The 19,697-nt window shown below is 35.2% G+C and overlaps 1 long non-coding RNA gene across 1 annotated transcript; it reads left to right on the forward strand.

Moving 5' to 3' along the window:
* Positions 1 to 409: 409 nt before the first annotated feature.
* LOC147391292 (uncharacterized) lies at positions 410 to 1,994 on the forward strand. Its single transcript, XR_015183174.1, has 2 exons — positions 410 to 1,635; positions 1,772 to 1,994. It is a non-coding gene; the product is annotated as an uncharacterized LOC147391292 (long non-coding RNA).
* The last annotated feature ends 17,703 nt before the right edge of the window (positions 1,995 to 19,697 follow it).

Raw genomic sequence — 19,697 nt, forward strand, 5'->3', positions numbered from 1 at the left:
ACTGTCTGATCATGTTTTGCTATCTTTCTTAACTTTTTTGCACAGTACTTAGGAAGACTTTTATGGGTAGGCTTAGAATTTGGCATAAAAAGAAAGGAATTTTGAGGCTCAAAAACCCAAATGCCCCTTGTGTGACATTTCCTTTTAAATTGTTTTCTTTTTTCCTTGAATTTTCTTCCCTATTTTGGACGATATTGCTTTTTCTTTTGAATTTTTTTCTTTTTAGATTTTTTCTTTGTCGGGGAATCTATTTGTTTATTTTGATGTGGTTGGGCTTGAAGTAACTTCTCAGGTTGCCTAAAGTTTGTGCTTGATAGTACCACCTTCAAACTTAAGGGGTGTGTGTATATATATATATATATATATATATATATATATAATATATATATATATATATATATATTATATATCTATTTTTATATTTCGATTAACATTGCAGAAATTGACAGAATTTTTGAAAGTAAAATGGGATAAAAACTCAAACTGGTTCATTGTGTCTTTTCATTGTATCTAAGTTGGTTCCATGTTTTGTTGTGTGTCTTTTCATTGTATCTAAGTTGGTTCCATGTTTTGTTGTGTGTCTTTTCATTGTGTTTCATGATAGTTAAATCTAAAACTGCATGAAAGAATTAAATTGATTTGATTTAGAATTGTTCATTGCCAAAATTTTAAGTTTACACTTGCAATTGGAGATTGGTTAGTTTTTTTGTTTCAAATCTGTTTTTTTTTTTTCTCCTTTTAATTTTAATGGGTTCAAATGAAATTTATTTATAGAGCATGCTTCTTGTGGGAACAAAGAATTTTTCACTGTTGACCCTCTTTGATCTATGACCTTTTCCAGTGCTTGGTTGATTCTTTTTTTTTTCCCCTTAGTTATTAATTATCAAACCTCATTTATGCACAAATGTCTATGTTGTTCTGAGGTGTAGATATTGTGTGGTGCGTACAAGTGTATTTGTAAATTTGTAACTTATGTATTGTATACATTTGGGGATTTTATTTGAAGACACTCTTTAGATGGAGTTCGATTTGTAATTTTTTTTTTTTAAGAAGTATTTCAATCAGGTCTTCTATTATCTGTCCCTTGATATGTACTTCTTTATAGTTTACATACTAAATGGGCATCATTTTTGCTGAATATTTATACCATTCTAGTTGTCGTGATAAAATTGACGCTCTAAAACCGATGCTCTTTGTACGCTCCTTGACGTAGCAGTGTATAGAGCCATAGATCTTTTTCTTCGAGATACACAAGGAAAATATCTATGGTTCTATGTACTGCCACGTTAGAAAGCGTACAAAGATTGTCAGGTTTTAGAGCGCCAGTTTATCATTAGTCTAAGTTCTAACATAGGAGTTTTGCTTCTAATCTCTTTCGCTTTGCACCTTTGGTCTGTGCAGTTTAGGTAACTTAAAGAGATTTCATCAATCTAATGGTCTCTCGGAGTTGCTTGTTGAGATAGGAAGTCAGACTGGCAAGTGATACAGTTCTTAACATTTCCTTAACATTTTGGTAGACTGGTTACTTTGAGTGCCTAATTTCAACCTTATATTTCTCGGATAATTTAGATCGTATCAAGTTCACATCTTGGACACTTTTTTGCATGGATTGTTGTAGATGGTATCATGCTTAAGGTTCACGTACGGGTTTCCAAAGTATTTTACCTCAACTCTAAAACTATGAACAAATGCAATCCCTCACGATTGCTTGTTACCATTTCATAGAACTCAGGTTTTTTTTTTCTTCTTCATTTTTTGTGTGTTTTAATAGGTGATAATTGATGAAGATCAGTTTAGGATGGAGAGCAAGAAGATTGTTGCTCACTTTGCGGATCCAGAAGTTGAGGTGAAATATACGCGTACTTTAATAATTGTGAAGGGAAATGGATATATTGTTATTTTCTATATGTTAATCTACATAATAATGTTTCTCATTCTTTAGCTTTACTGGATTTCTTTTTCTAGTCATAGAATAAAATCAAATGTTATTCTAATTAGATAATTTTGTATTGATTTTAGCATGTTTGAGGGAGAGGAATATATGTGACATATTTTCCTTGAAGAATGCTAATGTGATTATGGCTACATATGAAATGTTCTTCTTTAGAATTTAGAAAATTTAATGAATTCAAAACAAGGGCATTTAAGTATTTTTCTTTTAGTCTATTTAAAAGACGGGGTCAAGGGGGCATGTCTTAAATGTGAAGGTGCAAAGGGTTTGGAAGCATGTAAAAAAATTCTAGGTTGAGCATTTGGGTACTTTCCTTATAATTTATTTACAAAAAAGAATTTTCTTTTTTTTTATTTTTCAGAAAAAAACACTCTATAGCGACGGTCGCAACCGTAGCTAAAGACTTAAATTATTTATTTTAAAAGGGTCCCGTTCGCCACCCTAAGCTTTACCCTACACTTTAACAAACGTGTTTTGTCCTACATGGGTTAGAAGTTTTGGAATAAGCTAATTTTTTGTAAGGATGATCTCTATGATGAGGAGATCATCCTCACCAAAAATCAGCCCATTCCAAAACTTCTAACCCCATAAAAAATGGTTTACAAAAAATGGACGGTCCACGATTTTTCAACTTATAAACATGGGGCTAAATTTTTTGGAATGGGCTGATTTTTGGTGAGGATGATCTTCTAATCATAGAGATCATCCTCACCAAAAATCAGCCCATTCCAAAATTTCTAACCCATGTAGGACAAAACACGTTTGTTAAAGTGTATGGTAAAGCTTAGGGTGTTGAACATTTCCCATTTTAAAAATATGCTATAGCGACGGCCGATATTGGCCATCGCTATAAGTCACATATATTCCGCATAGGGTATTGCGATGGGTATTTATGCCTAGCGGGCAGTCACGACCGTCGCTATATCCCCATTTTACTGTAGTGAATGCACTCATGGTTAACAACGTAAGCTATAATCAATTAAGTTTCTTTTGTATTGACAGTGCTATGGCTTGGCTTCTCCTTGACCTTGGGTGTATAATATATGTAAATAGGAATCGTGATAATCTGATTATCCCATGTGTCTAGCTCAATCGACTACCCTGACGTGATAATTTTGGTATCGTACCCTACTGTTAAAAAAAGAACAAAAAAGAAAAGTGTATCTTGAGAGAACAGTGTATCCCGAGGAGCATATATCTACTGTTCTCAAACTTATCACGTCAGGTAGAAGATTGAGTTTGACATGTCGGTAGCCATCTCATCACGACTCTATAAACAGTTCTATGTCAGAAATAAATTGGCTTCCTTGCACATTGCTTTCAACTCTGCATTGAAGTAGAAATAAGCAGACAACCATAGGTTTCTTTCCTTGTAACTTGAGAAATGAAATGAAAAATGCTGGAATGACACAAGGGTGACAAAAATGATGGGGTGGTGCACATAATCGTAAATACTTACTCATATCCCACAGAAAAGCATTTACGATAATGTGGACGACACCACAAGTTTTTGTCACCCTTGTGTCTCCCTTCGTGTCACCCCAGCACGACTCAAATGAAATCTATGTTTCTCTGTGTACTGCCACATCAGCAAAGTGTTAAAATACAGTGTCAAACGAAGTCTGTGTAGAACAATTCTTTTAGGAATAGTTTATCACCACAGGTTGGCCAGCTTCGTCTTCCATTAAAGTCGTCCTGAACTGACAACACTGATGTGGCAGTGTTCTCATGACCATATATTTTTATTTTTAATAATCTGACTACCCGTGTGGCAAACTCAATTAACTATTCTGACGTGATAAGTTTGGTGTCGTAGATATGCGCTCCATGAGATACACAGTTGCATTTACCCATAAAAAGTGTATCTCAAGGGAAGCGTGTATCCCAAGGAGCACAAATTTACAATGTCCAAACTTGTCACATCGGATAGTCAATTGAGTTTATCACGTGAGATTAGTCAGATTATCACAATTATATATTTTTTCCTTAAGATTTGAAGAAAAATTTATGGTTCTTGAGACACTGCCACATCAGTACAATTTAAAGGGCAGTGTTCAACACAGTTCAGCATTTTCTTTTCAATTTTACTTACAAGTGAACTTAAATTAATTAAAAGGATTTTCTTCAAGGGATTGAAAAATATTGATTGAATACAAATTTTAATATGTTTAAGAATTTGAAGATAATGTATTTCTGGGTAGAAAAATCAATGGTTATCTTCAAGCAACCAATGCCAATGGATTTGAAGATAAGATTATCTTGAACATGACCTTTTAAAAAATCAGTGGTTTTGAAATTGGAATTTCATATGTAACTCCATTCAATTTCGATTTGATTACTCCAAGTTTCTTAGTTGACTCAACGAGTTTGTTCAAATTAGTTTGAAGGCGAAATAACATCAAACTCCAACAAAGTCGAGTTGACTCAGATGATTTATGAGTCCACTCTCATAGTTTTAAAACAATGATTCGAACTAGTTTCAGAACTGATAGCCTTCCCGCACTGCATCAATACAGCTCCCAAACCAATCCCAGAAGCATCTGCAAATATCGCCATACTTTCACCTGGAGTTGGTGATATTAAAACTGGAGCGGTCGTCAACCTTTTCTTCAATTCTTGGAATGCAGTATCTCATTTTTCATTCCATTCAAATCGGACATTTTTCTGCGTCAGTCTTGTCAATGGTGCTGCAAGAGTGGAGAATCCCTTAATAAACCTACTGTAGTAGTTGGCCATCCCAAGAAAACTCCTAATATCGGTCACTGTCTTCGGCTGTTTTCACATCAGCACGGCTTCAACCTTAGAAGGGTCTACTGCTATCCCTTCATTAGACACTACGTGTCCTAGGAACTTTACTTTCTGGAGCCAGAATTCACACTTGCTAAACTTGGCATATAGCTTATGCTCTCGTAAAATCTACAGTGTGATCCTGAGGTGTCTTTCGTGGTCCTTCCTTGACTTAGAGTAGATTAGGATGTCGTCTATGAGCACAATGACAAACTTGTCGAGGTGCTCCCAAAATATCCGGTACATCAGATCCATGAATGCTACCGGTGCATTCGTCAAACCAAAAGGCATCACTAGATACTCAAAGTGCCCTAGCCTGGTCCGAAATGCAGTCTTCAGAATATTTGCCTCCCGGATCCTCAACTGGTGGTACCCAGATCGCAAATCAATCTTGGAGAAGGATTGGACACCCTGCAGTTGGTCAAATAAATCGTCGATGCGCAGAAGGGGGTACTTATTCTTAATGGTCACTTGATTTAACTTTCGATAATCGATACATAAACGGAGTAACCCATCCTTCTTCTTGACAAACAAAACTGGTGCTCCCCACGGTGAGGAACTCAGTCGAATAAACCCCAAGTTAATAAGCTCATCAATCTGCGCATTCAACTCTCAGGTTTCTACCGAGACCATTCGGTATGGTGCTATGGAGATAGGCTCTGTGTCTGGTACCAAATTGATAGAAAACTCTATCTCCCGACATGGAAGAAAATCCGGTAACTCTTTTGGGAAAACATCCCCAAATTCCCTAACTACCTCTATGATATCCGTCGATGCTTCTAGTTCCGATATACTCAAAGTTCCTAACTGGTTGTATAAAGGATAGTCCCTTCTATATCTGGATCCTCTAACTTTGACTTTCGGATATCCCGGTCGTCTAAACACTACTGACCTCACGAAACAATCGACGTGGGTATGGTTTTGTATTAGCCAATCCATCCCCAAAATGACATCAAAGTCAGAACAATCTAATGTCATGAGGTTGGTACTCATCTCTTGATCCTCTATCCTAATTATACAATTTCGACATAATTTTTGAGTTATCTGTCGATCTTCCAACGGTGTAGATAATTTCATTAATCGGCCCGTGTCAGGAATCTCTAATTCTAGCAACCGTGCAATCTCAGTGGAAATATATGATCTAGACGAATCGGTATTAAACAAAATTCGAATCTTAATGTTGGAAATCAAAATTGTACCTTTTAACACCTCGTCTGAAACTGGTATTTCCTCTTGAGTCAGATGATAAACTTTACCTTGGGGTCTAGTAATCACCCCCGACTGTTGCTGTGATGAGGGTCAGTTTCTCCTGATGTGTCCCGTCTGTCCGCACCCAAAGCATGCCAATGGTCCCGTCTGTATAGGTCTCTGGGGGACAGGTGGTCTCGGAATCTGTCTGGTTGGTCCCCTTGGCCCTGTTGGCCTCACTGAAGCTCCAACTAGTCCATAACTCGGTGGTGCAAGAGCTTGATGCTGTGAATATGTGGGTCCAGAAGCACTCGGTCTCGAAAAAATCGGCCTCTTGGCTGGAGCAGCCCTAGGAGGAAATGAAGTTTGAGGTCGACTAGTCTGCCCCCTCGAAGTTTGCAACTCCATATCCTCCCGCTCAACCCTCTGAGCTCGACTCACTGTGTCTCTGTAGCTGGTGGTCTCGATCACTGACATCTTGGCCCTTAGGTATGGTCGCAGTCCTCTAAAAAATCTGCGAGCTTTCTACAGATCGGTCGGAATGAGCTCAGGTGCGTATCGTGATAGCCTAGTAAATCTCAGCTCGTAGTCTGTAACAGATAGGTTGTCTTCCACCAAACCTGAAAACTCCTGATGTTTAATCTCTCGGGCCGTCTCGAATATGAATCTATCTAGGAACATCCTCTCGAAATCGGACCAATTGAAAGGTCCATCCCCTAAAACATTCCTCTCAGAGCGCCACTAATAGCTGGCATCCCCGTCATATTGAAATGCGGCCACTGGTACCCACTGGTCTCTCGGGCACTGTATAGTGCTTAGAATATCTCATGTCATCAAAACCCACTCCTCGACCTCAGCCGGATCGGAAGAACCTCCAAATCTAGGTAGACGTAGTCGTTGGAAGTTTTGTAACCACATTCCCGGGTCTGTCTGTGCCTGGGGTGGAAGAGTTCTTGAGGTCCTCAATGGTACAACCTGTGAGCGTGGCTCCTGTGGTGGCTCTTGAGGTGGAATAGGGTCGACTTCTTGTGAAGAAGCATGGTGTTCCCTCAACTCAGCCACCTCCTCTACTAGTCTAGCCTGTGACTCGAGCATCTCTTCCCTAAACTTGTTCTAGGACTCAGCCATCTGTTCCATAAATGACATTAGTTGTGCTATCGGGTCGGGGGTCTGATCCGATGCCTGTCCCGTTTCTACTATAGTTCGACCTCTCCCTCGGCCTCTACCTCTGCTCCGTCCACTCATCTAGTTTCTATTCATCAACAACATTTATTATCATAATGCTACGGTCGTTCTTATGGAGGAATTAATCGATATCTTAATTAAGAATTTATTAATGAACACCATTTTCATTACTAACTGAACGAACCTAAGGTCCTATCTTAATCTTACTAAGCTCTATGGACTCTAGACACGAAAGAGTTCGTAATCCCAATACGGAACTACTAATGAGCTCTGATACTATCTGTGGCGTCCCGCCGAACGCTAACACAAATCCCAAGGTCACCTCGAGGCACTAGGTAGCATCTCGAAATTTCAGAATGGTCTCTTCTGTTTATGTTAGCGTTCCACGAAACTCAAACCTGATAAAAAATAACCAAACAAATCCTGTATATAACATGTGACAAAAACATAGAAGGAATAGAAGAGAATGAGTTACGAACGGTGTAAGATGAGATTAGAGTGGCGCAAAATGGTAAAATCTACAGGATTACATAAATTTGTCCTCACTCTAACATAGCCCTATCACTCGTCCCAAAACACTATGTACGCATCCTAGGATGAACAAAGTCCTAGGGGAAGTAATCCCAATGCTCACTGGGTAATGGATACTGGTCGTCGATCTGACCAAGCAGATGCTCCTCGACTGGTGGTTCAACACTCGCCTCCCCAAGTACAGGCTCTGCAACTAAAAAATAGAAGGAATGGGTGAGTAACAATGGTTACTCAGTAAGTCCACGGACAATTCCTATTAATAACCTCACCTAACGTGATCGAATAATCATACTGCATTATTTCAAAATATGCAAGTTTTACCATTGAAACTACAATTAACTGGTATATATAGCCAGGGATGAGCAACTAAACAGTTCAAAAGTTACCCATAGCATCAATCATCCATACCCATTATACATTTTCAATTTTATGCAAATCCAGTTGACAACATTTAAATAATAGACATGCTTTTCAATTTATAATTCGAAATATAACAACATTTACATAGTACAAGTGGTGGAGTAATGGAATTTGAGCATTAGGATTCACGACTGGATCGCTACCAGTCGGGACATGATGTTACAACGTAAATCTGGCTTTTAGTTCCTGATTTTGTGGTCGATCGCTGCGCTTACCATACTGGTGACCATTTATCCGACTCAGGTGGGCTGTTTGACTTGACCGTAAGCAATGGGTCTCTTTTCGATGTGTCAGAACGTTCGACTACTACTAGATTGTTAGTGATCACTGACCAATCATTTTTGTCTATGCCTATCAGGTGTGCATGTGATTCCCAAAATAATACTCCACTCGATTACGACCACCTTTACAATACACGTTCATTGGTAAAGATAAGAAATGAATAGACCCGGATTCCAGTTGTGACTCTACTCTCATACGCATCTCATACCACGTATGAGCTTGGTGGTCCCTACCGTACATCCCAGGATAGTGCACCCATCCGGATGATATGACGCACTATCCCTTCAAGCATTCACAAACCCTTTAACAGCTCACAAAATAGCTAAATATATATATTATTTTTCATTTAAAAACAAAAGAGAAATTAACAGAACAGGATTGAGAATGGATATCCAGTTCCTACCATGCAACTGTGGTCCCCTCGACCTAAACATAAATAACAGTACTCAGTGTATGTGCTAACATAATCGTAAGTAAACATGCAACCCTTTCATTAATAACCTGGATATCTTTCACCAACCTACATATAACATACAATGTAAGATGCAGACATCACCCCTCGGGTGTGACTCTGACATTGTATCGATTCATCCCTTTCTCATTCTCTCGACATTCTCACCTTTCGTATTTTCAAATCAAACCATTCATTTTCAATCTTTCAAAGTCATTTTTGGTCTTTCCATCGAAAATCATCAAGGTTTATTTAAAACGAGGTCTCGTGATTTCACGGTACCTAAGCTGGTGAAAATTTGGCTAAGTGTCGAAAACTTAAATTTTCAGAGTTCTCAAAATTGAAAATGGGCTTTTGGAAATGAAAGGCATGAGTACGAGATTCGACACCATATAATTTTTATAGTCTAATTCAAAATAACGCGAAATATATTAACTTTTAAAAATTTGCCAAAAACATCAAAATTTACGTTTTGTTCTTGAAACCAAAATTCGGATTTTGATCCTTTGAGATTTGGATCTTGAAACCATGTCCATTGTTCCAAAATGGGGGATAAAACCTTAATTTCATTAAAGAACTTAAAATAAATGGAAAGTATAAATTAAAGAGGACATTTACTTAAAATAGAAAGTAAAAAAATTAAAGAGGACATTTTAATGAAATGAAGGGTGGGAAATCAAGTATAGGCAATGGGAAGGTCAAGGCAAAAGACAGAAGTCAGTTCTGATGAGAACTGTTTCTGTTGGTGGCTGTCGGTGGACCGACAGAATGCCTTCGGCAAATGTTGGTGGGACCTACGCCTCCTACCGATAGCATAAAATTTTCTCGCGATTCTTGATTTCATCGGTGGTAGAAGCCTCATTCTGTAGGTGGCACCAACTCTTCCCGCCGACAGCACTGAATCCTCACTCAAACTTTCGAGTTTTCGATTCCTCTTTCGGATTTTTCTTCTACCCTTCGAATCAATCGACCCACCCATGAGTTTGTTGTTAAAACTTGATAAAACACATCAAAATGACTACTTTAACCATGAATTTAAAAATTAAACCAAAACTTTCTACGATTTACAACTACAACACATTTTTACCAAAATCCCTAAATGCAAATTTCAAAAATCTAAAGTTACCAATAGGAATTGGAAGACCCTTACTTTGTTTGTGGATGTCGAAGGTGATGAACTCGCACAATAATCAAGGTTGGTGGTAAAAGAGTCGATGTTGGGTGGAGTTTGGAGCAAAGTAAGCGAGGGTTTGCAACTCCTTCGACGATGGTACTCTCCTTTACTTCTACATTATAAGACGAGTCTCTACTAACAAGATGAAGCTCCGAGTTTGATGATACCCTAATTTACTTGCTGATTTTTTATGGAGGGTGAAGACAATGAACGTGAATCAGTTAACAAGGAGGGTAAGGTTGTAGCTATCATCGTAGCCGACAACTTTGTCTTCTTCATCAGGGTTCAACGGTCCTTCCTTCTCAACGAATCTCGAGGTGAAGAAAGGAGAACCCTAGGTTTGAGAAAATGACTGATATTTGGGTTCTTTAGAGAAGAGGGAAACAAATGTGGATGAAATAATGTTTTACTTTTTTTTATAAAAAACTGAGGGCATACTTGTAATTTTCCCATCATTTCTAGTTTCAATCGTAACTTAACTATTTGGACTCGAAAAATGACAAGTGAGTATACCATTTCGAATAATTTTTCGTTGCGGTCCTAATCGTGTGGTCGAATCTTACTAATTCTCCCTCTAACGAAAATTCTCTACTTTGGGTCCCGCTCAACACGAAATTCGAGGATTTGTTAATTTTTTTCACCCGAACTTGAATTCGAACTTGCTTACAGGTTAAAGTATATATTTCGATCATTTTAAAACTAATGGCAAAGTCGGTTTTCAATAAAACTGAACATGGCATAATCCGGGCACTTTACTCTAAGTTTTATTTTTAGGATATTCCTCGAATTAATACTATCTGATCTCTTCGAGATACGAGTTAAAAACACGGGGTGCTACAGATGAGTAATGAGAGTTACTCAACAAAAATTCATCTTTCAAATATATGGTTATAACATGTGCGATTAATTATTCTAAATATTAAAACATGCAAAATATTCAATAACAATTATCGAGTAACTAAAATCTTATTAAGCATGAGAAGATATTAATTAATTATTTTGATCAACAATTTAAATAAATATGATTCAATTCACATCAAATAATATATAAACATGACAGTGTAGTGGATAAGAGAATCAAAGTACACGATTGATATATACCTTAGTTAAGGTAACCGATTGCCCCAATACTTAATAAGTGTGAAACCCCATCGTTCTTTCTTGATTTAGTCAGTCAAATCACACTTGGGTGACTATTTATTCGATGCAGGTCATTTGTTTGATGACTACAATGATCATTAACAGGCCCAAGAGAAACTCCTCATGTCTAAAACCAATCTGACATACAATGTGAACCTTGAAAATCTCTATTATTTACAAAGATCGCTTTTACATGCAAGTTCTTCAGTAAAATAGAAGGGAATTTTTTGAATCTCACGAGTAATGCAATTTTTCCAGGGTGTCCCATACCACCAAGGATATTAGACATCTCAAGTGTTATCCTTGAGTAACAAGTTGTTTTTGGAATACGTAGCTACGAGTTACTCTTTCTAGGCATTCACCAACCTTTTATAATTATGGATTTAGAACATATTTTAATATTTTTTATGAAAATAAACTTAAGTATGTATGATGATTCTCCATTTTTTTCACTCATATCATGATTCACATGGCATAGCCCAATGGCATTCAATCACTCCCTCATCAATATGATTTACATGGCATCGTCCAATAGAATATAAAAGAACACCTAATGGAGTCACCCAACACATACCCAAACATGTCAACCCAACTTACTTGGGTTGTTCAAATAACAAACCAAAGATTAATAAAAGACTATTATGTAAATCTGAAAGTTTCGATTCATCACAAAATCTTTGATTGTGTAAGAGTCCACAACTTCACTGGTCCATCAGTTTTAAAAGAAATCAATACTAAGCATCTAAATGTAATTTTCGATTATTATCTTTTACAGAATAATACTCTTAGTATATGTTAAATGTAACATTTTTCTGAAACTTATTGTTCAATCTATAACTGAAACATTAGTTTAGAGGTTTGAAACCAATTCTTGAAGTTTTAGAGCAAACCTAGGTCAAAAACCTAAAATTTGACAAGTTACAATGTTGGTTTTTACTTTTCAAATTATGTTGTTAATCCTTAGAATTGAAAATTATGGTTTTTAGTCTTTGATACTTTAAAAACCTAACTTATCTTCAACTTATATTCATCTAGTTGTTATATACTTCACATATAACATAGAATTTGTAAAAAATAGAGCATAAATGCATGGATTTTACATGATAAAGTGAAATAAAACATGTATTTAACATTGAATAATATTTATAACAAAATTACTATAACTATATATGAGAATGGATGAATTCCTACTTGACTTTTTCTCTTCCTTAAATGATTCTTACTAGTTCTTCTCCAAAATTTTTGATAGACTCAAACTCTTTACCTCCAAAATCTGATGAAGCTTTGTATGTTGAAAATTGAGATATAGAACACTTTCTTGAAGCTCTAGTCTTGAGGAATAATTTTCTTTCTTGTTTTCCTACCAATTCTTAGTCTATGTTGAAAAAATGGTGAGTTGCAGGTTGAAGGTAGTTGAAAGAAAACAAGATTTTCTACCCATTTTGACTGAGAATTATAACAAAAATCTATTATCTAGTTTATGTTTTAATGTCTTAATATCAAAATTTGATGTGTATATATGTAGCAAAAATAATTTAAAAAGGCTTACCACTTCTATCTAAATGACATCTCTCAATCTAGGTGTCACAAGTTATCTTGACTCACCATAAGCTGGTCATTGATTCAATCAATTGAGTCAACCCAGTTTGACTCAGTCAAGTCAAACATTTCGGTCATCCCAACTAGTTTAATAATCGATATATGATATTGATGATCTAATACTTTATTTTTATTAATTTTTCAAGACGATTCTAATGGTGAATTCTGTTTGTTCCAAAACTTATTTTATAAAAAAAAATTCATTTTTAATTTCTAATTGTATGCATTTCAAGGTTTCCTAAGTTTTATTTTCGAGTTTGGATTTGAGTGTGCTTACAATCTAAACTATATTTCTTGGTGCCTTTAATCTAGTGGTTTCTGAATTCTTTATCAATAAAATCCTCCTATCACAATTTGAATATTTAATCATTAACCATTCAAAATACTTCATTAGAATTCCTCGAGATACGTAATTAATTTTTAAGTCACTACGTTGTAGCTAGATGGGATGTTTATCCTGCATAAGTGGCCCCTACTATTGTTTTTTATTATATAGATAATATTTCAAGTAGTTGTTGAAGAGAAAATAGACTTTATCAGTTGAGCATGCCTCCTCATGTCTTCACCAAGTCTCTTTCTAGGAAAGAAATATAGAAAGAGAAAGAAAAGTAGGAAAGGGTATTAGTCAAAGTAGATAATCATTTCACTAAACCTAAAGAGAGCCTAATGGGTTTAGAGTTCGAAGGATGCTTAATAAGTTTCGACTCTAGGATGTACCGAATAATAGTTTCCCCAACAAGTCTTTACTTAAAGGTTTGCTCCAATGGTAGATCTTATGAGGTTCTTCGAGTTGTTCATTGGAATGGACATATTTTTGAGAATATCTATTTGTATAAGAGGAACCAAATTCCAATTAGTAATGTACAACAATAAAATCGAACATCTCTCTCACTCACTCTCTTTCTCTCACACACACACACACATGCACACATTCTAACCTATTTCTAATTTCTTGATACATAGATTAAGAAATTGTATGACAATACTTATGTAACAAATTTTGCTTAGTATTAACTTAAAATTCGAGACAATGTATAGTTCTAGACAACTAAACTTTATTGTGTCCTGAAGAAAAATTTGCCAAAACCCAATAACACATTCATTTTCCAGTTGAATGGGCATGTTTGTCATCTATTGGGCATCATAATAGTCGACTTGCTTTAGAGCAATTTTGTATAAGCCCCCACTTTTAAATGTGTATCATTGGTGGTGACTGATGCCAGTAGACACCCTTTTTCATTGTACAATGTGACATATAAACTTCTCTTTTTAATAATGGTATAATAGTTTTATATGACCACACTCACTGGAGACTTGTCAAAGCACTTGAAACAAATTAAGAAAATTATTATTAATATGACCAAAAACACAGTTAATTTTGTTATCTGCTACTGCTAATTACATTACAAGATATACATATGTATATGAATTTTGCAGTACACATATATAGTCACTCACACTCCTTCTCCCATTCATCCACTTAATTCATATGACATGCATGGATGTATGTTGTTTACATGAATAGGAAGGGCCAAGTATAGTAAGTATGGTTCATATGAAGCAAACCAAATCATTAGACTCAAAATCATAGTAGAACCATAATAACCTCTGGCTTATGGTCTAGATTTCCACTTATGTTACAATATTTATACCAAAATCAACCATTATTTATTTCTTTAAGAAGAACATTATCATTCAACCTTAAATTTTAACTATAAAAATTACCATAAAAAAGCTTTTAAATCATATACTCCTCTTTGTTTTCCTTCTAAAGACCACATGAAAGTAAACTAAGACCCCCCCTAAAAGTTAAAAAATGTATTTTAGACATTATTTAGAGAGATTATCTCAACAAAATCCATCTCCTTCTTAACTTATACAAAAGTTTCATCAATGAAGCCATTTATAATGGCATCTTCCTCTCCAAACGTTCAACATCAATATTAGAAGCTCCAGGAATCTTATTATCAAAGAAAGATTAAAGACTACATGTTTCAGGGGAAGTATTTGTGTCCAAACAAATATTTGCAATGGGTTCATCATTGATATATGTTGTCCCTAGTTGAGGAAGAACGATCAGATTGTCAAACTCGGTGATTGTATTTTTCAGATTATCACAAGCACTTTGCTTTGACTTCAAACTGTTGATGTAGTTCATAAGAATAGTACTTGAGTTTGAACACTTTGGGGGTCTACATCTTGACCAAGAGAATAGCCTTCTTTTAGTAGCATACCAATGATTTTTTATCGAATTTTCGATTATTTCTGGCAACCTATTTGCAATTTCTGCCCATTTATTTCCAATTTCTGCATGGGCTTGAATCAATATATTGTCACCTTCTTCATTCCATTTATCTTTCTGCAAGGGAGATGATCAAACATTATATATGCATGTTTTCATGTATATGAATTTTTTTCATGGGAAGCGTTCGGAGGCCCTAAAGAGAGCCAAAGAATGTGCCAAATTCAATATACAGGCCAAAACCATAGAGATCATCCTCACATAAATTCAGCCCATTCTGCAACTTTTAACCCCATCAAAAGTGGTTTACAAATAATGGACAGTTCACGATTCTTCAACTTGTAAATTAGGGCTAGAAGTTTCAGACTGGGATGATTTTTTGTGAGGATGATTTCCTCATCATAGAAATCATCTTCACAAAAAATAACCCCTTCTGAAATGTCTAACTTATACATTGAAAAATGTTTAGCACAATGTTTGGCCTTCTTTAGGGCCTCCGAACACTCCCCTTTTTCATAGTCATGACAAAACTAGATGCCAATCATAATTTTATAACCCTTTGAGTTAACTCAAAACTTGACCAAGTTGGCTTCACAATTTAATTTTGAGGTGATTTGATCCCAAAAACATGTTGGAACTAACTCATCGAGTTGCTCAACAAATTGCCAACCCAACTTATTAACTTGACTGAGTCAACCCAAAAATAATTTGTCAGGGTTAAATATTTAACCAAGTTATGCTGGTATATTTAATACTAGAATTTGGCTGTGCCTACAATACTGACATCCTCTTTAAGTTTAAGGGGAGGGGAGTAAAAGATGAAAATAAATGAATTTGGAGAGGAATTATTAACAAAGGGGAAGATGAAGAAAGATAATAAAGTGGGTAAAAAGGGTAAAAGAGGAAATATAGTATAGTCAGATGGGTATTATTGAAAATGAGGTAAAAAAGAAAAATTAGAAGGATATTATTAAAGAAAGGGAGGGATAAGGAGAGGAAAGGCCATAAAGTTGAAAAAGGTGAAAAAGAAAATGCAATAAAGTAAGAATGATGGACCCCACAAAATTGTAGCAAAGTGGGCTGTTCGGCTATGTTTTATTATAGATTATTCTAGAAAAAAATATTATTATTTATTTTAGAATTAAAAAATAAGTATTTTTCAAATATTTATAAATTTTATATATATTTTTGACTCATAGGAATCGACTAAATTGTTGGTCACTTGATTCAACTTGGTGACTGTAGACACCCCATTTTTGCACTCGCCTGATTAATCAACTCGTCAACCCGATCGCAAAGGTTCCCAATGATGGATGTTTATTCCAATGCTTCATTTTGTTACCAGATATGTTTCAGAAATCCGGATGAGGTATCTCGAACTGACAAAACTTAGAAACCACGCTACGCTAGGTAAATACGACCCCAGAAACATAGAAATCATCATCTTGCAAACCAAAAAGAAGTTTCACGATAAAAATCACTAAAAATGTCCAAATTACCAAAATACCCCTAACATCAAAACAACCCTAGAGCCTACATTACGCTTAGGAAAATCCATTCAAACACATAAAAAAACAAATCGAAACCAAATAAATCATTTCACCAATTTTCACAAAATTCGACAAAATTATGAAAATACCCCTCATAAAATTCACGATCATTTCACACAAAAAATTTCATAAATGATAAAAATCAACTTTTCCATTGAATTCCTTACGAGAAACTGATTCCAAAACATCCTGGAACATTGAAAAACGACTTAAAACGTAAAAAATTCTCTCCGAGGGCAAAACGGTAATTTTACAACTTTAATAATTAAAAATTTTGAAATTAATATATAAATCATTAAAAAATGTAAAAAGAAATATTAAAGTCAATCAAGTAAGACTAAAGTCAAGTAAGGCTACAGTCAAAACATTAAAGTCAACCAAAAAAGACTAAAGTCAAAGTATTAAAGTCAATCTCATAAGACTAAAGTCAAAACCCTAAATCAAAACACTAATCAAGTCAATCTCATAAGACTAAAAGTCAAACCCCTAAATCAAAACCCTAATCTAAACTAATCAAGTCAATTTCATAAGACTAAAAGTCAAAACCCTAAATTAAAACCCTAAAGACTAAGTCCATCTCATGAGACCAAAGTCTAAACCCTAATTGAAACCCTAAAAGAAACCCTAATGAAACCCTAATTCTCCTAAAAAACTTTATAAATAGGAGCCTCCACACCCTATTTTCGTATCAAAGAAAAAACCCTAGAAAAAGTAGGTGAAGAAGCCTCCACAACCTCCCCAAAACCCTAATTTTGGAGCCCCAACTCCTTTCCTAACACCCCTACTCCGATTTTAGCCTAAAAAACACCTAGAAACCTTTCAAAAATACCCCAAAAATCCACAACAAATTCAAAGCATCCAGATCCAAGAAGGAGATACCTTGCCTCGGAGATCAGAAATCAGATCCGGAGACAGAACAAAGTAAGGAGTACGGTACAAGGAGCTGTTTTCACTAGATCTGAGGGAATAGTACTTTTGCAGATCGAAGGTAAGGTTTTTCATTATTTTTTAATCTAGATTTTGTCATTAGCGATGTAATTATATTTGGAATAAGTAGAAACCGGCATTGGCCGGGCAGGGTTGGTGCCTAACACCTTCCAACCCCGTAACATGATCCCCGGATTCAGATTTTCTGTGGTAGATTAGTGTTTATCCATTTTAGAGTCAGTTTGGTTCCTAGACCACAATAACTAGGTGGCGACTCCCAAACCTCAAGGGTCAAAAGCGGATCCGCGCACCCCGCGGATCGAAGGCGCTTTCAGTGACATTCGAGTCAAGTTTATGAAAATTTAAAATTTTGAGGCCAACAATGGATGTGCACGTTTAAGTTGGTACACATTTTCGTTAGAACAATAAATGTGCAAGAGAATACAATGTTGAAACATAAACTATATGGCATAGGGCACTAGAAGAAACCCAACTATTTTGTGTTGATGCTATATCTAATTATTGAAAGATATATGTATGATTAATATGAAACATGTGAATATACATATATCCATCATGCATATATAGATTGTTGAATGAATGAACAAGAAGAATGAAGATAAATAAAAAAATAAAAACCTTAATATTTTGCCCTAGAGGGTTGTGCCATCTCTCTCAACATTGCTGTCCAGTTCTCTCTTTCATCAATTGAGCTATATGTTCCCATTTTTTCTCTCCAAGCATTTCTACCAGACCAACCAATTCTCTGAAACATCGATTAATTGATCAATATTTCTAATTAAAAAATATAACAAAATCAAGCATTGAAACTCACTAGATATAATACCAAACATGGTTTCCAATCTTGGATTTTTCATTTCTCATTTACTAACAATACCAAGATGACTCATCTCACTATCTCAAACGAGATGATCTTTTTCATAGATCTGTGAATTGAAAAATAAAAAACCAAAGCATAAAAAGGAGACAAGGATCTAATCTCTGGAATATCTTGTACAAAGTCATCTTGATCTTGGACAATTTTTAAAACCCTAATATAGAAGAAAAAAATAACTCTTTAACAAAAACAGAAAGAAAAATCTCAATTTGTTTTCTTCATTGGTCCATTCCCTTTAACTACGATAGATATACCTATATTAGTCTTTTTCATCTACATGTCCATTTACCTTGTTTCGAGTCATAGCAGCCTCGAATGATTTTTCAAACCCTAATACCCAAACAATACCTCTTAACCACCCTCCACCCCAAAAAAGAAAAATTGTACCTATCTTCTCCATTGGTCCAATGCCTCATAGCTCTAGAAGATTTCTCGATCTTTTGCAGTTGCATATTCATAGTTGTAGTGGATGAAGGCACATTAGAGATCGTTGCAGTTAATCCAAAGTTCCCCGATTTAGAATTTTGAAAAGTGGAGACTAAAGGACTCTGATCCCCTCCTATCAACTTGCTTTGAATCATCTAAAAAGAATTAAATAAGCCCATATCTAGAAAATTTTCCATTTCTTTATTTTCACATTCTTTCATAAAAAGATTGGATTTTTTATTATCAATATTAGTCAAAAATTCATTGGTGAAAGGATTGAATGGATTGCAAAATGGAGTCGATACCCATAGTTTTGAATTCGATAACATCTCATCAACATAAGGAAACTGATCAAAATGATGAAGATCTTGAGGAATCCTTTTGAGGAACTTCCTTCAAAATAAAATTCCACACCATCGTCGGATTTCATACGATCCTTTAACTGCATCCAATACTCCGATGAAAATGTTGGCCTGGAAGCTAGATCATTGTTGTGCATTGCATTAAACTCCATGAATGAGAGAGAGAGAGAGAGAGAGAATTCAATGTCTTGGAGGTGACTATGTTATTTATTAGTGAGATGGGAGGGGTAAGGATTTGAATGAATTTTTAACCATTGATTATTAAATTGATGGCTAGATTCATTTTGATTAAGACTATTAAGCTGAGATGACTCAACAACTCATCTCGTTATCATTCAAGAACGAGTGAGATATTTTGTGTGAATTGTCTCTCAACCTATCTCATTTGACAATATTTTGAAGAATTCTGCTGAGTTGGTTAAAGTGGGTCAATCAACTAAATTTTTGTCCTTTTTTATAAATATTTTTAATATTTATTCTTTAAATTAAAATATTGGTGACTAAAAATCTTCTACTCCACCTTATTTATAAAAAAATTATAATTATTTATATAAATTTATAAATAATTGTAAATAGAATTAAAT

Source organism: Akebia trifoliata, chromosome 11 (assembly GCF_017979445.1).
Source record: "Akebia trifoliata isolate Shusen 1 chromosome 11, ASM1797944v1, whole genome shotgun sequence".
NCBI lineage: Eukaryota > Viridiplantae > Streptophyta > Magnoliopsida > Ranunculales > Lardizabalaceae > Akebia > Akebia trifoliata.